The sequence below is a fragment of the Mustela putorius genome, unplaced genomic scaffold (genome assembly GCF_011764305.1).
Source record: "Mustela putorius furo isolate JIRA1106 unplaced genomic scaffold, ASM1176430v1.1 tig00003871_pilon_pilon_pilon, whole genome shotgun sequence".
NCBI classification, from domain to species: domain Eukaryota; kingdom Metazoa; phylum Chordata; class Mammalia; order Carnivora; family Mustelidae; genus Mustela; species Mustela putorius.
In genome coordinates this window covers 1,353,186-1,374,441 of record NW_025422023.1, presented here as the reverse complement: position 1 = coordinate 1,374,441, position 21,256 = coordinate 1,353,186, and the positions used below count along the sequence as shown (strand labels likewise).

At 34.2% G+C, this 21,256-nt stretch overlaps 1 protein-coding gene across 2 annotated transcripts in view; it reads right to left on the bottom strand.

Annotated features, from left to right (window-relative positions):
- The window catches only part of GRID2 (glutamate ionotropic receptor delta type subunit 2), a 1,483,500-nt gene that overhangs the window by 986,422 nt on the left and 475,822 nt on the right, over positions 1-21,256 (bottom strand). The window lies entirely within an intron of this gene.

Here is a 21,256-nt window from a genome sequence, read left to right as displayed (position 1 = left end):
TTTATTTATCTTTTTAAATAAGTGAATTAGTTAAGGCCCAAAGAAATAAAAGTGTTAGTCAAAAGTCACATGGCAATATGGTAAAACAGGTCTGATAATATAGTTTAAGAACACAGTAATCCAATATTAGCAATGTAAACATGCACAAATTTCTTTACACCTCTGTTTCTCAGTGTCATCATGTCTAAAATAGAGATAGTGATAATATGTGTTTCATAGGCCTGTAGAGTATAAGGTCAATATATGCAAAGCTTAGAATAGCTTTGGTACATAATAAAATCAGAAGAAATATTAGCCAGCATTAGTATTAATAATGGAGTTTAGGCAAGAACAAATAAAAAGTTGAGATATGTAAATTATTATTCCTATCAGTTTTTCATCTTAAATGTTAACTGCTGCCCTAGTAACAATAAGGCTAAAATTGTTACTAAATTATTAAATTTAGGCTCCAGCCTATTTAAAAAGCCAACTTCAACGAGGATAGTTGTGAATAAACTATAACCATTTCCCAACTGCAGATAAGTTTGCAAACTCATGCAACAATCCTGATATATTAAGTTATATGATACCTGGAAATCTGGGTTCTCAGTTCCCCAATTTTCATTTCAGTTGTGATTAGAGAATACAGAATTATAGCAGTCATACAAGAGAAATCTAATCAAAGAAATAATTTCTTATACAAAAGAAAATCACCTTATTTAAATGCCTATCTTACACTTCACTATTATTGTGAGACTGGGTTCCCATTTACTAATAATTTAATCTTGTATTTTATAAGGTAATCATCAACAATATCTTTTGCAGATTTTTCTCCTAAAATATAATATAAATAGTGTGCCATTGAGCTTTAAATTATCAGTTCTACTATCTGCTAAAATGTTTAATCCTAAGAACTTGAACTATTTTGTGCTTATGCAAAAATTACTATTTATCTCCAACTAAAACTCATTCTGAAAAAAAGTTATATAATAGAATAAATAGAACATTTCCCCAAATAATATATTTAATAGCAAAATAAAAGTATATGTCTACAAAGAAATGAAAAAAAGCCAAATTTTATGATTGGACTGTGTCTGTCAAAAGATATGCTGAAGATCGAATCCCTCCCACCTGTGACTGCAACCTTAACTAGAAACAAGAACTTTGCTGATATCAAGTTAACGTGAGGTCATTAGGGTGGGCCCCAATCAAATATGGCAGGCTCATAAGAAGAGGGAAATTTGGAGATAAACACATTCAGAGAGAAGAGCACCATGTTAAGACACATACAGAAGGAGCTCGGCCGGGGAAGACTAGGCAGAGACTGGAGTGATGCTCCCAGCCGAAAGGCAGATGCCCAACTGACTGAGCCATCCAGGACGCCCAGATATACAGACTCTTAAAAACAATACAAACACATGTGAATGGGCTCCAGATGGAAGGAAAAAAAAAAAAGGTCTGAGATCTTTCCACTGAATTGAACAAGTTATAGATACAAAAAAGTCTATTATGAAATGAAGAACAGGGGCTGGAGGAAGAGGTAGCTGAAGGACTAGAGATACGGATTTTTTGCATAGCATATGGGTTACCTACTGTTAGGAAGATATCCACTCTTAGGGAAAAAAACAAAACAAAACTGACATCAACATGTCAGCACAGGGCAATGTACCCACAAGCAAATAATAGGTCAAATAAGATATTCATTCTCTTTATTTGCCCCCACACATCATATCTTGTGAGCTCTGCTTACCTTGTAAGAAAAAAGGAACTGTAGTTTTTTGTTTGATTGTTTGTTGTTTGTTTTTTCCTGTCATCAAATATGTATATGGGAATTGCTCACTGTGAGGTTACAGGGCCATATTCTGATCCTCTGTCTCTGTTAACCAAGGACATTTTTAGAGATCTGGAAAAGATTTTAGATACAACAGAGATTTAAAGGTTTCAGGAAGAGAGTGTAGAACTAGGCACTACAAGAAACACTATGAGGAGTGTTGCAACTCCAGCAGGGCCCAAACTGAAGACCTTCAGTATCATGGTTGTGAAGAGGAATGACAAACAACTAGATGTACAACTTGAATGAATGCCCTTAGCACATAGGTGATTGCTTTCCTAGTCTGCTTCTGTAACACCAAAGAGGAATTATGGTGCCAGGCTGAAGCCACCACTCCACAACTTGACCTAGAGAAATCAAAACACTACTTGTCTTCCTTCTCTTCTATACTTCAACACGAAGGTTCCTGAGAGCTTGGGAGTCTATTCGCTATGCTCAGTCGATCTCTATTTTCTCTTGTTTAATACTCCACCAGCAGGGTGCCTGGGTGGTTCAGAGGTTAAACCTCCGCCTTTGGCTCAGGTCATGATCCCAGGGTCCTGGGATTGAGCCCTGCATCAGGCTCTCTGCTCAGCAGGGACCCTGCTCCCCGCCCCCGCCCTGCCTGCCTCTCTGCGTACTTGTGATCTCTGTCTGTCAAATAAATAAATAAAATCTTAAAAAAAAAATGATCTACCAGCAGACACCAAGAGCTAGGTCAATAAGAAGAATCCTATACACAGCTATATCACTCAGGGTCCAAGCAAGAATCAAATAATATAGCCAAATGGTACAAGTTTTAATGAAGGGACTACTTTTTTTTTTTTAAGATTTTATTTATTTATTTGACAGAGAGAGATTACATGTAGGCAGAGAGGCAGGCAGAGAGAGAGAGAGGAGGAAGCAGGCTCCCTGCTGAGCAGAGAGCCTGATGTGGGACTCGATCCCAGAACTCTGGGATCATGACCTGAGCTGAAGGCAGCGGCTTAACCCACTGAGCCATCCAGGCGCCCCAATGAAGGGACTACTTTTAAAAGTGTGGGCAGAAGGTAAGAAAAATTACAAAAATGGTTTAGTACCTAGAGTATGGTTATCTCACATCTGAAGGACCAATGGGAGAGAGTAATTCTTAGCCAAAAAGACAGGGCTGTGTGATGAGGGCCTCATGACAGACACTATAATCTTCAGTTAAGAGACTTAGCTAGATCAAAATTACCCCAACAAGGATGGAGGTTAGAGAAGAAATATCCTGACTTCTACTCTGTCCTTGGCAAAACCCTTCAGGGAGCCAAAGAGCAAAATCGTATTGATGTACATCTTTCCAGGGTGCACAGAAAGGAATAAAAAGTTATAGGAGGTATTCATAAGGGAAAATGAAACTTATTCAGCATACCAGCTAAGCTATCACTTTCATGGAAGGGTAAAATGTAAAAATTTTTTACATATAATGAATGCATGAAATATACCATCCTCACCCCTTTTTAAGATAGTTAATGCATTACAATTTCCAGCACAAATAATTAGATTATGATAAAGATGATGAATATTAAAGTAGTGATTAATAAATCTTATATAGTCTCTAGTTAAAATATTTTATTTTTTCTATTATTATTGTTTTTATTTTTTAAAGTAGACTCTATACCCAACATGGATCCTGACACAGGGCTTGGATTCATGTCCCTGCCTGAGATTGAGACCTGAGTTGAAATCAAGAGTTGGAAACGTAACAACGAAGCCATCCAGGCAAACCTAAAGGATTTTATTTTGAAGGAAACTCTGTAGGCAATGTGGGTTTCAACTTACAATCCCAAGATCAAGATTTGCATGCTTTACGGAGTCAGCCCGTTACTCCTATAATCTCCAGTTAACTATGATTTGATGAGCATGGGACTGAAATCTGTAATATAAATATTAAGAATTCATAAAACATAAAACATAATAAACATATTACAAAAGTTTCTAGGAAGACATAATAGTACTTGAAACCTATACTTTAAAATAATTTAACAGGGCTCAGAAGTAACAGAAAACAGAGTCAGGATTAAGGCATTTAGAGATTTTATCTTGATGAGTAAAGTGAGCATTTCCAACACCTGGGTGGTGGGACAGTGATTTTTTTCATTTTCATAGACAAATAGAGTAATCCAGGTTTGAATATAGTAGTTATAATGAGAGTAATTAAAAATAAACTTGATAAATCAATACAATTAAGTAAAAGAAAAGGTAAAATGTTTTATAAAGTATGATGGAAGGAATAAGAGCAAGCATCATTTTTCAGTGAATACAAAAGTAAGCACCACTATTAAAAATAAAGATGCAAACTGGTTTCAAAGACAAAATCCAGTCATTTGCTATTTATAAGATCACACCTAAAAAAATACAAGTGATAGAAAAGAAATAAAAGGATGATGATGATATCAGGTGGATGTTAAAAAAAAAAAAAGTGTGTCAAAGAGAGGGGAAATGGTGATAATGTGTGCGGGTAACTTGGTATATAAGACCAAACTCCACAAAAAATTATAAACAAATAACATGAAGCTTGCAATCATGAAAGGTATACTTCTAAAAGAAGAAAAACAGTCATCATTATATAACAAACATAAAATGATGAAACATATAAGATGAAAATTCACAGATACGGGAGATATAAAAGAGTGTGACAGAGCTACAATTATTGCCTGAATACATTACTTCACTTTTTAAAGGAAAAGCATGATTACCAAATTTTAATAATAATTAACAGCTTTCAATTGCTGTTTGCAGAATATTGACTCATAGAATTTTATGGCTTTTATTACTGTTAAACATTTAGAAAAACGATTGTATATTTGGTCACAATACACTTCATATTAAAAAATTACTTATTATCACTTATAATCTTTGATTATGAAAAAAATTTAAAGATCTTTTGGAGATTAATAAATTTGCTTCTAATAACTAACAGATAAGTAGTAATACAAAATGGAAGTTACAAATTATGGAAACGTGAACAAAAATGAAAAATTCTATCAAGATTGATGACATAGAGTCAAAATTATTCTCAGGGGTTACACAGAAGGTTAACTAACTTTTAAGAAAAAAAAATGAGCCCATGATAGTTAATTCAAATATAAAACAGAAGATGAAAAGCTTCCAAAATTATTTTACAAAGCTATCAAAGCCCTAATAACAGCATCAAATAGGAAAAAAAAAAATATAGGCTAATGTCATATATAAATATAGGTGAAAAATTATGAATATATACTACAAATTCATTCCAGCAGTGCATTACAATAATGCAACATGGCTAAGAAAACTGAAGCCACAAATACGAGGGTTGTTGAATATTAAGAATTCCCTGAATATACTTTATTGCAGCAATAAGTTAAATAATTAAAATGTATAATTGCATAAAATATTTTGAGTATATATTGAATAAAGTTCAGCAGCTATTCCTATTTTTTTTTAAGAAAGAGAGAGGATGCGCACATGGGGAGCAAGGGCAGAAGGACAGAGAGAGGGGGATCCTCCATGCCCAGAGGGAGAGGGAGACTCCAAGCCCAGTGTGGAGCCGATATCAGGGCTCAATTTCTCCACCCTGAGATCACGACCTGAGCTGAAATCTAGAGTTGGACACGTTGAAGGGCATCTTGGTTCTTTCCATAGATGTGGTCCATATACACTATGGAGTATTATGCCTCCATCAGAAAGGACGAATACCCAACTTTTGTAGCAACATGGACGGGACTGGAAGAGATTATGCTGAGTGAAATAAGTCAAGCTGAGAGAGTCAATTATCATATGGTTTCACTTATTTGTGGAGCATAACAAATAGCATGGAGGACATGGGGAGTTAGAGAGGAGAAGAGAGTTGGGGTAAGTTGGAAGGGGAGGTGAATCATGAGAGACTATGGACTCTGAAAAACAACCTGAGGGGTTTGAAGTGGCAGGGGGGTGGGAGGTTGGGGTACCGGGTGGTGGGTATTATGGAGGGCATGGAGTGCATGGAGCACTGGGTGTGGTGAAAAAATAATGAATACTGTTTTTCTGAAAATAAATAAATTAATTTATTTTAAAAAAAGAAGAGTTGGCCACGTAACTGACTGAGTCACCCATGCGTCCTATATACTCTAAAGTAGATTAGAAAAAGAAAAAAAAGACTAATAAATATTTTTACATGTGATTATTTTTATATAAATCTTATTTATTTTTATTTATTTATTTTTAAAGATTTTATTTTTAAGTAATCTTTACAGCTAATGTGGGGTTTGACCTTAAAACCCAGGGATCAAGAGTCACATGTTCTACCGACTGAGTCAGCAAGGCACCCCTATTTGTGATTATTTCTTCAAAACCTGCACATGTTAAATTCCAAATGCTAAATGTAATGCCAAAAAAATCATAGCCAAGATTTTGATGATTGTTTAACAATCTAACATATTTAATGAAATCCAACAATTCAAGAAAATAAGTTAACGTAAGTATTGAAAAAGAAGAGCTAAAAATATTGTTCATTTTTCAGATGACATAATATATATCTCTAACTTTCCAATGACTCATGCAAAACAAAGAAGCACACATACAAATTAAAGACACGGCATTCATAGGAGTATGTGTGTATAAGCTATGCATATAGTGTTTTATTACATAAATGTATTTAAAAAAGGAAAATCACTTAAATCTCATTCATGTCAGTTACCCAAAATATCAAAGCAGGATGATTTAACATCATTATATGCCAATTCTCCAAAGTGATGTTTACTTTTAAATCAATTCCAAACAAAGTATCAGTGAGTTTGTGTGTGTATGTGTGTATGCGATGGGCTTAGAATGCTAAAGTTCATTTTGTAACACAAATGAGAAAGAATGTGGAAGCTATTTTCCTAATGGAAGAATATTATGGAAGCTGTTTCTCTACTTTATTTGAAAACTTACTGCAAAGCTATTATAATCGACACAGTATGGCATTCTCAGAATAATTTAAAAAATAGAGGTAGAAAAGAGAACAGGAAGCGCACAAGTAGAGACAAGCATATATTGAAAACTTAATGTATATGAAAAATTACAGCTTTCCAATGCAGTGGATATAAGAATAATTACATAACAAATGTGCAATGGATTCTTCACCTAAAGGAATATCATTGGATTCTCTGGCAACAACAAAAATTATGACATAACCCAAATAGAGTAAAGATTTTAATATAAAAAACACAACTACTCAGGGTTAGGGGAAAAAAAATCAGATAAAGAAGCAGAACAAAAAGGAATTTTAGGACAGTGAAACTATTTTGTAAGACACTAGATAATGAACACATGCAACTACACTTTTGTGAAAACTCCTACAATGTAAAACGCCAAGGGTAAAACTCAATGTAAAATATGGAATCTGAAATGATAACGATGTGTCAGTATAGGTTCATCAACTGTAACAAACGTACCACTCTGGCAGGGCATGTTGATTTAGTGGAGGAGGCTGGATCTCTGGTTGATGGGGAGGGTATAAGAGAACTCCATTTTCTTCTCAATTTTGCTGTGAACTTAAAACTACTTTAAAAAATAAAATATTTTTTTTTCTTTTTCAAAGCACAACTGTAAAATGACTAGAAGAAAAACAGGAGAATTGTAACCTTGGGGCAAGGCAAAAAAAAAAAAAAAAAAAAAAAAAAAAAAAGTAATGAAAATGAAAGCACTAGCACATCTGACACATAAAAGCCAGTAAATTAAAATATATAAATTCAAATAGGTATTCATATGGATACATATTTGAAAATATATATATATCAGTATTAAAAGGGACAAAATGTTTTTATTGTATACCTGGCTGGCCACGGGCCCTAGAGACAGACTGCTCAGCCTTAAATCTTAGCTCTGTTCTTTACTACCTGTGTAACCTAGGGGCAGTTATTAATTTCCTTTGGCCTCAGTTCCCTGATCTATAAAATGAGCAGTGAAAAGTCTCCCTTTTGGTGTTATTATGAGGATTATATGAATTATAAATAAGGCACCAGAAAAGTGCTTGGCATCTGTTTAAACGCTGTATGTTAGCCTATATTATCAGTACATTGAATTTACCACGTGCTAATATTACTTTTTTTTTAAGATATTATTTTACAAATAAATACTGACATGTAAATATGGTTAAGGTACATAGCTTAAGTGAAGAAACTGATTTGAAAACAGAGTAATACATCTTTTTCTAAAAGAAAAAGTATCTATATGCTAAAATAATGGTCTTAAATGTTTATATGCAATTTTTAAAACAAGAAAAGGTACACTCCAAATGAACGATGATTACCTCAGGGGAAGTGGGATTTCAAGAACTGAAGAAAGAAACAAAACACTTGTGCTCAGAGATTATTGCCCAAATCATTCACTTGAATTAAGAAATAACATTTCACCCATATGGTTAACATGCAATAAACCTACCATAATATTATGAACATATGTTAAACACTTAAAACAGGATGCATTATAAGACCAGACATTATCCACAAGATAAATGATTGACAAAGATATGATTCTTTGGGAAACACTTCTAACAGTACAATAAGACTGTGCTACGTGCATTTCTCAGGGACTCCTCTCACGCCACATGGCACGGCATTTCTTAGTAACACAATGTTATATGTGAAATTAAAGCAGCCTTCTACATCTACTGGTAATGTATTAGGAGAAAAATGCTTGTGTTTATTTTCCCCTTTGTGTGGTAATACTTAGTGAACCCAGTGACAGCTAGGAATTTGATATTCATTATATATCTTAACCAATTCAACCACTGTTCAAGGTATATACTACGGTTACCACTATATTTCCAGATAAGAAAACCAAATCTAAGAGAGTATAAATAATCAAACTAGGTTGCAGTTAATGAAATTAGGACCCGTACTCACACTCTGTCTTTTAAGCCTTTAACTCAGAATTTTAACCCTATATGCTTTATATGGGAAACAATTTTTGTCTAAGTCTGTCGGAAAGTGACCTAAACATCATGGCTGAATCCTGACAGCCCAGCATACCAGAAACCATCGATCTAGCTTCATGCCTCTCTTGACGTCTTTCCCTCCTAGTTACATGTTGAAGGTGACAGTTTTTCCATTTCACCTCATACTTTGTTTCTGAATGCCGACAAGTTTCAAATGATTTTGATGCTAGTTATAACAGAATATGAACAGCAGCAATATAAAAATCATTGTTATTCTAAGCCATATGTATGCAACTGAGGTTTACCTGTCTCCTAAATGACGTGTGCTCCACATTGATACACGTGCTATTGTATTTCCCATTGGCTTACCTGATTATTTCAGCATGTTGTATAAATCCTCAACACTGATTCCTTTAAAACTTTGTTTGCGCTAATATTTTTTTAAAGATTTTATTTATTTATTTATTTGACAGAGGTCACAAGTCGGCAAAGAGGCAGGCAGAGAGAGGGGGAAGCAGGTTCCCCGCTGAGCAGAGAGCCTGATGTGGGGCTTGATACCAGGACCCTAAGATCACAACTTGAGCTGAAGGCAGAGGCTTAACACACTGAACCACCCAGACGCCCCTGCGCTCATATTTTTAATATGCATCTCACAGGTGCTTCTTCAGGTTACTTTGCTTGGTATGGGATCTTGTTTCTTTTTTCCTTTTTTAAAATTAATCTATTTTATGTCCATTTTTTTTCTGTCTTTGTTGCTGACATTTCCTTTACTATGTCTTCTCCTTAGTTATTACAACTTTAGAGTTTTTAAATCCTGTTTTAGAAAAAAGATACAGTATTTGGGATCAGAGACTACAGTTCAAATATCCCTAACTGGCATACTCTAGTTAAGTTACTGAATGTTCTTTTTCATTCTTTAAAATTAGGTAATGGTATTACCTACTCCGTCTTGTTTGAAGACCAAATGACACGTTATATGATGAAGGATTATTAAAAATACTTTGCAAATGAAAATTACCTATGGTAAGTAGAATTTGTGCATTTAACTGATGTTTACTGAACTCTTACTAGGTGCAAGATTTATGTGAGGGGCTAGGAATAAACTGAAAGTATAGTCGTTTAAGCATAATAGGCATTAAAAAGTGAAGTGTACCCTTTTATTTAAATTTATGCTAAATGATTTGGAGAATCGGAGGTTATGTAAAAGCATATAATAGAAGAATTTGACCTAGTCTGTTGGGAAACATGTTCCTTGAGAAAGTGATGCAGAAATGTGCCCTACGCCCCTGCCCCATTCACATCCATGTTGAAGGCTTAACTTGTAACTCATACTGTGACTGTACTTGAAAACAGGGCCTTTAAAGAGGTGATTAAGTTAAAAATGGCCCGTTAGGGTCAACCCTACCCTAATCTAACTAGTGGTCATTATACAAAGAGGAAATTTGGACATACCCAAAGAAATCAGTGATTCAAACAAACAGAGGGAAAACCAAACTAAACCAAACCTTTGAGGATACAGCAAGAAGCACGTCCCTGCAAGCCAAGGAGAGAGGCCTCCGACAATACCAAACTGTCTGACATTTATTTCGAACTTACAGTCTCCAGAACAGTGAAAAAATAAATTTCTATTGTTTAAGTTATTCCGTGTATATTTCATAATAGCAGGCCTAGAAAACAAATACATTTATATGTAACTTTAAAAATAAACATTTAAAATTCTATCTCAATTCATGGATATGCAAGTTGCATATGAAGTGTCTAGTGCTCTTTGCTGACTTGGTAACTCTATACACCTAGTTGCAGATCAAGTGCAAGTGAGGAAAATGCCTGGTTTGCAGTCCTATATTTATTGAGTGGCAACAGTAATTCCACGTACTTACTTACAAATCAACAGTGAGTACTGCAACATCATATAAAGCAGCCAATGGATCTGGTTTTATTAAGGAAGATTCCTCAGATAGTTTTCTAATGAATGCCAATTTTAAGAGGGAAGGCTCTGAAAACTTACCCATCTTTCAAAGTCAGTCTGCCTTTCTTGAAAATCAGTTCTAAGAGTCTCTTGGGGAACATATATATGCAACTTAATCCCATGTTTTTGGCAGTGGCCCTTTTAATTCCTGTAAATTCATAATAATACTGGGAAGACATCATAAGGAAAAGTCCTGATTCAGTTTAATACCAGCAGCATTCTATCCTAGAGCCATATTTAGCAATGTTGACATGTTTGCCCTGTCATTTTTTTTATTACTTCTTGATATACACTTATTTGATTTATGCATTCTTAATAGCTCATCAGGCACAACAACTGTCACTGAATGCTGTATAATATTAAACACAGTTTATAGGTATTAAGCAAGATCTTAGATATATGATTTATTTTCCCATGAATTTGGCAGTATGTCTGAAATCAAGCTATCTAACTTGAAATATCAAATATTTAAGTTGAAAATCTTAAAATATAGGAAGAAATATGTCTCAAATAAGTAGTTCTGCAGCAAAATCTTAATAATAAGGATGTTTTTAAAATATATATATGTGTGTATATATATATATGTATATATATATATATATGTTTTAAATTTCCTAATTGTAGTATCTCTTCTTTGAACCAGGACTTTTGAAAGCTAAATTCAAGGAAGCAGCTTGCCTTCTGCATCAAAATAACAGTTAAAAAAAAAAAAAAAAAAAGGCAAGAGGAACTCTGTTAAGTGTGGCACTTTTGACACAAATTGCTATATTAGACTCAATCACTTCACCTTAAGTGTTTTGAAACTTAAATATAGGTGATTAGAGTTAGCTCCATATTTATATATCTGGATATACCAGAATATCAAAATATAGGAGACTCTATTTCTCCCATCCCCCCCCTTTTTTTTTTCTTTTATTCTTTCTTTCTTTCTTTTTTTTCTTTTCTTTTATTCATCAGACTAATTCCGGGAAAGCATCTAATTGACCTTGAGGCAAAAATGTTTTCTTTGGTAATGTTTGACTGTTTTCAGAGCCAGCTCGGTTCACTGTCAATGAAGATAATAATTCAAGATATTAAATGATTATAGGTGAGAAAATACCTATCCAAATCTGCAAGCTATTTACAAAGAGATTCTTTGGTACTTTGCTATCCAACTCCAATCTTTCTTTTCATGGACTGGAGGTTTTATATATGCAAATATATAAGTGAATTGCATATGTTTCATAGTTGAAGAAAGTTTTTTTTCCCCCCAGGTTTGCAAGACCTGAGCCCCCTATTGTTCCTCCTTACCCCTCTTACTAAACTGGAGCTTTTCAAACAAAGTCTGCTAAATTACGACCCCAGACTTGCTGACCCCATTTCTTAATCCGTAGCTTCAAAAGGTAAGCCTCCCACCACCTTCTAAGAATTTGAACAATAACCAATTGAACTTCAATTTATCTGCTCCATTTTGTATTTAATATTTTTAAATGCCTTGCTCTCTGCAGAACACATACTTTAAAGTTGTCTTTACTTTGCAATATTTTAATTGAGACTTCAACTAACAGGTTTGTTTGGTTTTTATCCTTTCATGCATAAGATTTTCACCACAGAAAAGTAGCAAAAGGTGGATGAAATTGGAGATGTGGCTCCAGAATGATCAAGAAATAATAAAAAGTGAAGTTTTGGCTCAAATTCTCATATAACACATAATCTACAACTAAACGTATTTCATTAATAATTGATAAGTGGCCTTGAGTGGCCCAAAATTTATACTTCAACTATAAATTATTTTAATCAGTTAAGCAGATGCACTGAAATACTTAAGACAGACTTCATTTGGAATCAGAAGTTAAAAACAAAAATTAAATCTCTAGGTAAAAAATCAAACAAGAGGTAACTGTAGAACAGTAACAATATAAATGTAAAGTGTTATGTTATGGTGAATTTCTGGTGGGTTGAGTTTTAACTTTTCAGGACATTTTTTTTTTGCTTTACAGACCATAGATTAGTATTATCTCTACATACCTAGCTTAGTATTCCCACTAGAAAGAAATCCAAATGTAAGAACTTCCTTTCTATCCATATTCTCCTCAATTACTCCCCATTATGCAAAGGCAGAAGGAAGAATGGTACATATACAAATATGTTGTATATCTCTGTGTTCTTTAATTCTACAGTAGCACTAATATGCGCTACTATTTTCAAACAGTTGCATTTTTAGACCATATCTTCAAGAATTATAAGGGTCTACAGTTCACTACCAATGATTTCTCCTCCCATACCTAAATTTTGAAAGATTTTATTTATTTATTTATTTGAGAGAGGAAGAGAGAGCGAGAGAGAGCAAGAGCCGGAGCAATTCAGAGGGAGAAGCAGATTCCCTGCTGAGCCAGGAGCCTGATGCAGGACTCGATCCTGGGATTCCAGGATCATGATCTGAGCCAGAGGCAGTGGCTTAACCAACTGAGGTACCCAGGCACCCTCATACCTAATTTTTAAGGGAAAAGTGAAAAAGTTTTTTCTTTGTCCTTCCCGATAATAAAATTCATTCTTGGTTCCCAGGGACCAAGATGTACAACAGCGCTATGAACTGTACAAGGACAACAGCACTTCACATAAGATGTCAGTGAGAATAAAGGGGAGAGACCAGGTCCAACCACAGCAAACTTTTCTAACAGCTGTGAACTCCACATAATCTCAGGGGTGATGTTAATAGCATGCCTCTCAAGTTCTTATGTAACCAGTATGATATGGTATAAGACAGTAAGTAATTAAACAATAATGTGTTCAGGGATGAATTTAATGTTACACAGTAAGTGCATGATGCTGACGAAACACAGAAACCTATTTTCAGCTCAGACTCCAAGCAGAAAGTTTCTTGGTCACCAAGTGTCTTGGACAGTCTCCTGGCCATAAGTTCAGGTTACAGAGAATAAAACCACTTGCAGAAAAATACTGATGGTATGGAAACAAAGCAGTCTGGCATGTATCTAACCATCTATCTATCTATGTATCTGTGTATCTATATATCATTTTTCATCACAGCGCTATTGTCAACAAATGCTGCAGGAAGCCCCACACTAAAGAAACTTCTCAGTTACTACTAAAGTTAGACACATGATCCAAGTGAGTCCTACCTGTCTGAGTCAGCAGTGTGATGGGCAAAACCATGGAGCTAACAATGCTTACAGAATGCCACCCAGTTAAAGGATTGTTTCTATAGCTATGTACCACATATTAAGCCTGGAAATGCTATACACAATTTTCTCACTTCAATGATGGTTTAACAACTTTTTGTAATTTTTTTTTACAATCATGAAATCACAGATATTATACCATTAGTTTAATACTACTCCTCCCCCCATATTTTGTGAATATCACTGGCATGCCTTCCTGAAATGGACTGTTTTACTTTCCATAGCTTCCTAATAGGTTAGGAAAGGACATCTGGAAGTTAATATTATACAGTTCTTTATTTAAAAATTAAACACGTCTAACATTTGATTTAGCTGTCTTTTAGGTAAAGTACTTCACATTTATTTTTATGTGCAGATTGTATACTTAGATGTTTTACATTACTATTTTTTAAATCACCATATCAGCTTTATCCAAAAGGTTTCCTGTATTCCTTGATTTGTAGATAATAAAACTGAGGATTTGACAACTATAATCAAGATCTGGTACTGGATTAGGCAAACCCACCCTCTGGAACAGCTCTTTGGGAGAGACATCTGTTTGTGTGTCAGATATTACTATAGTATTGAAGTTGTGACACACTAAATTTATGTAAGTTACACTAAGATACAGTGTTTACACTGTCCAGGGAAGGAACAAGGCCTGCAACAGTTGGGGAAATAGCCCAGTCAATGAATCTTTGTGTTTAACTGGAAAAATTTTCTATCTCAGTGAAGGCTGTATCCGACTGCTGTCTGGGGTAGAGAAGACTTAAGCTTCAGACAAAACAAAACAAAACAAAACAAAACAAAAGATTGTGATGTAATTTTACATTAAAACTAAAATAATTTCCAAGAATATGCAGAACAAAATCTTTTAGAGTCCCACATACCTCTGTTCTCACCATAACTCGTAGTATGGTTTGCCAGAACATGCATTGGGCTTGGAATAAGATAATTTCTGGGTTTAATTCTTAGCTTTAATACTTACTAGTTGTGTAATTTGATAAAACTATTCAACTCACTAAGTCTCAACTTCATCTGTAAAAAAAAAAAAAAGAGACCAAAATAGCTAGCAGGATCCATAATTGTATTTTATTATGTTGATAACAAATACATACTATTTATTGTCTTACAAAACTTGTTTTATCTCCTCTATAGTAAATCAAATTGAGTAGAAGGATGTGTACTTCAAATCTTAACTACCCAAAACATGCAAGAAGTAAACTAGAGGGCATCTCTCAAGTCAAAGAACAAAGGAAGAATATATCAAAGGGATACTGAGGTAGACTACCTAAATGGAAAATCAAAAAACAAAAAAGAAAATAAGAATGAAGATTAAATGTCAAAACAGTTACGTCAAGATAAATATAAATGGATATTCCAAATACATATTTCAAGATAGATAAAAACACCCGATCAAAATACAGAGATGCCAAATTTGACTTGTAATCAGGAAAGTGAAAATTAAAATCATAACGGGATAGAACTTTTCACACACAGCAATTAGTAAAACATTAGGAGACAATACTAGCTACTGATAACAGTAATGATTAGGGAGAATGCTCACATACTGCTAAAGGGAGTGTAAATCATCAGAGAAAATTTGAAAAAAAAAAGTTGTGTTGTGGACACTAAAACTCAACTATTTTATCTTTTCATTCTCTTCAGAAGTAAAGTTTCTTAAACGAAGAGCTGGCTATACATGATTTTCCCATTTTATCTTTTTTACCTTTTTTTTTTTTTTTTGGTTTTTTTAAAGAGGGGAGGTTGGGGGACACCTGGGTGACTCAGTGGGTTAAAGCCTCTGCCTTCGGCTCAGGTCACGATCCCAGAGTCCTGGAATCGAGCCCCGCATCAGGCTCTCTGCTCAGCAAGAAGCTGTTTCCTTCTCTCTCTCTGCCTTCCTCTCTGCCTACTTGTGATCTCTGTCTATCAAATAAATAAATAAAATCTTTAAAAAAGAGGGGAGATTGGGGTTTGGGTTGGGGGGAATGGCTGAGGGACAAAGAGAGACAGAGAATCACAAGCAGGCTCTATGCCCAGTGTGGAGTCTGACGTGGGGCTTGATATTACAACCCTGAAATCATGACCTGACCCCAAATCAAGTCCTGGAGGCTTACCTGACTGGACCACCCAGGTGATCCTTCCCATTTTTTTTCCATTCTCTTTTTTCCTTCTTTCAGTTTTATTAAGATATAATTGACCTAGAACACTGTATAAGTTTAAGGTAATATAGCATAATGACTGACCTGTATTGTAGCAAAACAATTATGATAGTAAGTTTGGTTGACATCCATCATCTCATATAAATACAAAAAGAAAAAAAAAAGATAGAGAAAAATATTTTTTCCTCGTAATGAGAACTTTAAGGATCTACTCTCTCTGCAAGTGTGAAGATACCGTAGAGCAGTATTAACTATAGCCATCATGTTGTACATTATATCCCTTGTGCTATTTATTTCATAACAAAAAGTTTGTACATTTGATCACCTTCATCCAAACACCCCACTTGCCACCACCTACCTCTGCTAACCATGAATTTTGATCTCTTTTTTGTAAGTGAGAACATATACTATTTGTGTTTCTCTGTCTGACTTAATTAATTTAGTCCATCCATGTTGTCACAAATGGCAGGATTTCCCCCCCACCCTGATTTTTTTAAAGTTTTTATTTAAATTCCAGTTAATTAACATACAATGTAATATCAGTTTCAGGTGAACATCACAGTGATTCAACATTTCCATACGGCACCCAGAGCGCATCACAAGTGCGCTCCTTCATCTCCATCACCTACTCTCTATCAAAACCATTCCAATTAGGTTTTTGTCTCCACTACTCTGTGACTCCTGCTCATGTTAAGGTCAACGTTAACTTCCTTTCTGTGAATCCCATGTTTGACTGTCTATTCTCCTTTCTAAGTGACCCATGGGCAGGTTTAATTTTCCTCTTAACTCATTGGTTACTTCTTCTCAGCCTCATTTGCAGCTTTTTCCTTTCTCCCCAGGCTTCTTCATGTCGGAATACCCTAGAACAGTATCCCTGCTCCTCTTCTCTTCCTTATCCTCATTCGAACTCTTGGTGATCTCATCCAGGCTCATGATTTAAAATCCTATCTAGGGGCACCTGGGTGGCTCAGTGGGTTAAGCCTCTGCCTTCGGCTCAGGTCATGATCTCAGGGTTCTGGGATCAAGTCCCACATCAGGCTCTCTGCTCATGAAGAGCCTGCTTCCTCCTCTCTCTCTCTCTCTCTCTCTCTGCCTGCCTCTCTGCCTATTTGTGATCTCTCTCTGTCAAATAAATAAAATCTTAAAAAAAAATAAAATCCTATCTATATATCGACCACCTCATTAGGCCTAGAACACCCTTTTGAAATAGTAACTTATATATCTAACTGAACACTTGTTTTACCTTTAAAACCTGCTACTGCTTAAGCCCCCTGTACCCCTGGGGATAAAAATATATGTTTATAAAAAAAAAAGAAAAAAAAACCTGCTACTGCAACATTGCCCATATCTGTTTCATCTGTACGGGCTAAAAGCCATGGGTTTATCCTTCATGCCTCTCTAGCTCCCACTTGCATTACAAAAGATAAACCTACACTGACATATCATTATCACCTAAAGACCACAATTCACATTAAGAATCACTCATTGTGTTGTACATTTTATAGGTCCAGATATCCAAAATAATGACACGTGTCCACCACTATAGTTTCATAAGAGTACTTTTCACTCCCCTAAATATCCTTTGTACTCGGTCTATTCATTCCTCTCTCATCACTAGTCTTTGTCTTTTTATGTTTATCCAAATACTTTAGAACAGTACTTGAAAGATCAGAGGCTCAACAAATATATTTTAAAATAAATAAGTGGGTTATACTATTTGCTATGTTCCCTAAAGAAACTCTTATTCAGATGTACTATTAATAAAAGGTTTGCTTGTTAGAGCAAAGCAGCAGAAATCACTCAAATATGTATTGACCTTCAGGAAAGGTGCTATCTATCTAGCAACCTTAGCTTAACTATATGTGTTTCAATCTTCTGTCACGTATTTCTACTGATTTCAAGGACACTTCTACCCTTAATTGTAAAGGTCTGCATTTAAAAATCTTCAAATTTGCTATCTGATTAAAACTATTTAATTAAGCTTTTGGATACATCCAACAGTAATGATAGACCCTCCTCCCCCAATTTATCACCAAGATTATTAAACTATGTCCATTTTAAGATGGAAAATACTTCAAAATCTCCAGTCTCCTAAAGTATATAATGACTAATAATGTTAAGTGACAGTTTTTCCTTTTTTTTTAAATTAAAACCATCGAATAATGTCTTTTAACAGTATCAGCAGTCTAAAATCTATTTTTTTCACATTTACATTTTGATATCCTCTTTTCATTTTATTTGGCTGCATTTGCAAGATATAGGGCTCTCAGTGTTTGAATTTAATATTATTTAGGCCATGCCTTTTTCCTATCCATTTAAGTATCTTTGAGTGCTTGCAAAGGTTACATCAAAGTCTAGCTGCTAAAAAGATGATAAAATAAATATAATATAAGAGCTTATTTAAAAAAACTTGATAGTGAAGTATGTAAGATAAAATTATAACATTATTAGAATATTAAAATATTTTTAAAACCTCTCATTTCGAAACAGATATCATAAATCTACTGGTCACTAAATTCCTCTGACCTAAAGCTGTTCAACCTAAGAAGAAAGGAGTCTATAAAATTATTATCTAAATTAAACTGGGGTCAAACAATTCCCCAGTAGCTGGCTTAAACAAAGAAGGCATATGTAAGAGCCAAGAAGCCCACAGATATTTAGAGAAAAGACAAGAACTTTAATCAGGGAAAATATGATAAATTTAAGAGATAGGAATAAGCTTCAGGACAGTTTATAAATTAATCTTGGTTGTATGGAGTTGTTTTCTTTTTAAGTTCTTAGATTTCACAATCACCCACTCATTTTTTTAAACACTTCTGCATTTGTTAAATACCTTAAAATTTTTAATGCATTGCTACTTCTGACATCCTTAATATTATATTTAAATCATATATTCTAACCCTGTCATTTTCAGAAGAAGAAATGCTCCTATGATCATGTATTAAAATGTCAATTTACAATTCAGTTTTTAGAAACAGTTGTTTTTAAAAAACTAACGTACCAAAAAGGTATTCAAAAATCTATGCTAACTATTGTTTCTTGTCTTTTCTTTTACTTTGTAGGTTTGACAGTATTAAAAAAAAAAAAAATCAGCCAGATAATTATGTCAAAACATGAAAAAAGAATTGAAAAACCTCACAAACACACACGGAAAATAAAAAAACACCAGGCATATCTCTTTTGTGACATAGTTTCTTTAAGTGATCAAAGAAATATAGGAAGAATCAAGATCAATTCTATCAGGTTGCTTTTAAATATAGTCTATTTTTAAGGATAGTACTCAAAGCAGAAAATTCTATTTTTCAGTTCGAATACTGACTTAGAACTAAAGAGAAATTACTTCTACTTTTTTTCTTTTTTCCCTCCTCGATTCTCTTGAAAAGTATCTTGGCAAACAAACAAACACAAATGTAATTTTTGCAAAATAATACAAAATTCAATATCATGTTTATTCCTAAAATTACAGGTTAGAGAGATTAAGTATTTTGAACAAGTAACTGTGTGATACATTTCTGCTAGTTACATATCCAAGGAATTCCAGAAAATTTTAATACTGTGGCTATATCTTATCAACTAATAGTAGTAGTAATTAATGTTACTACTCCAATTTTGGAAACAGCTTCATCTATTTGTCTACATTTTTTAAAAAAGCTCTGCCGGTATTTTAAAGGCAATCTTGATAATGTTAGATTTTGGCTAGATATGCATGAGTAGTACTGGGAGCCTTTTAGTTTTTGGTGGATTATGTCAGTTGTAGAAAAAAAGGCACACAATGAAAACTGCCTTCAGCTTGGAGTTAAAACAGGAATTAAAAAATGGCTTTTTGGACACTGACCTTTCCATATCCTAAAAAGATTGATGACATAATGTTTAATGGTGCTACTGCAGTACTTAGTACCACATAATTCACTCTCATACCAAAGCAAATGACTTTTAAACTATCTTTAAAAAAGATGACATAGCTCAGACCACCAGATCAAGATCTTTACTGCTCCTCTTGAAGAGAGAAAAATATTTCCCTGGGGGAAAATATTTTCACATGGATCATATTTGGCACCTAGTTTGTTATTTTCCACTGTGTACGAATCAATGGTAACTTGAAAAGAAGTCTAGACATAGCTTCTAGCTGCCCCAGTGTATCACAACTATTATTTTTTAAGTATTATAAGACTATTAACAAACACTAAGGTGATAACTTTCTTAGAATATTTCAAATATTTCATATTATTTTACCATTTTATATTTTCTTTTTTTTTTAATATAATTTTTTATTTTTTATAAACATGTATTTTTATCCCCAGTGGTACAGGTCTGTGAATCACCAGGTTTACACACTTCACAGCACTCACCAAAGCACATACCCTCCCCAATGTCCATAATACCACCCCCTTCTCCCAAACCCCCTCCCCCCAGCAACCCTCAGTTTGTTTTGTGAGATTAAGAGTCACTTATGGTTTGTCTCCCTCCCAATCCCATCTTCCTTCATTTATTCTTTCTAATGATAAATGATATATATACCAATGAAAAATGTGTGTCAACTTCTGAGTTTTATACATATATGTTTAACTTACTGAAATATTTACAAATAAAAGGATTATATTCATGAATGTTATTTGCCTGACTAGATAACATGACACTCATATTAAAATATTAAAATATATTAAATTTTAGGGGTGCTTGGGTGGCTCAGTTGGTTAGATGTCTGCCTTTGGCTCAGGTCTTTATCCTAGGGTCCTGGGATCAAGCCCCAAATCAGTTTCCCTGCTCTGTGGGGAGTCTGCTTCTCCCTTTCCCTCTGTCTGCAGCTCTCCTTACTCGTGCCTGCTCTCCCCCTCCCCCCTCTCTGTGTCAAATGAATAAATAAAATCTTTAAAAAAAATTTATTTAAATAAAATATATTAAATTTTAAAATCAGAAGAGAGAGTCACCTACATATTTTTTAAAATAATCATACATGGACATGATTTAAAAATATTAAACTAAGTCTGGACTTTCAAATCAGGTTGAAATATACTTTTAAAGGTATTTTGAGACTATATACATCTACAGAAAATACATTGATAGAGCTGAAGACAATTAAATGAACATCTTAGAATAAAATGTTATCCAAATCTACAAAGCCAAATTCAGTTTGTTTAAATGTCACATCAGTGTACAAATCTGACATCATCAAAATACCAAAACTACATCAAATAAAGTCATTTTCACGAGTAAAGTCCAGATCATCATTTGTTAATATCAAGAAAAATATAAAAGGGAAAATATTAATTTGGT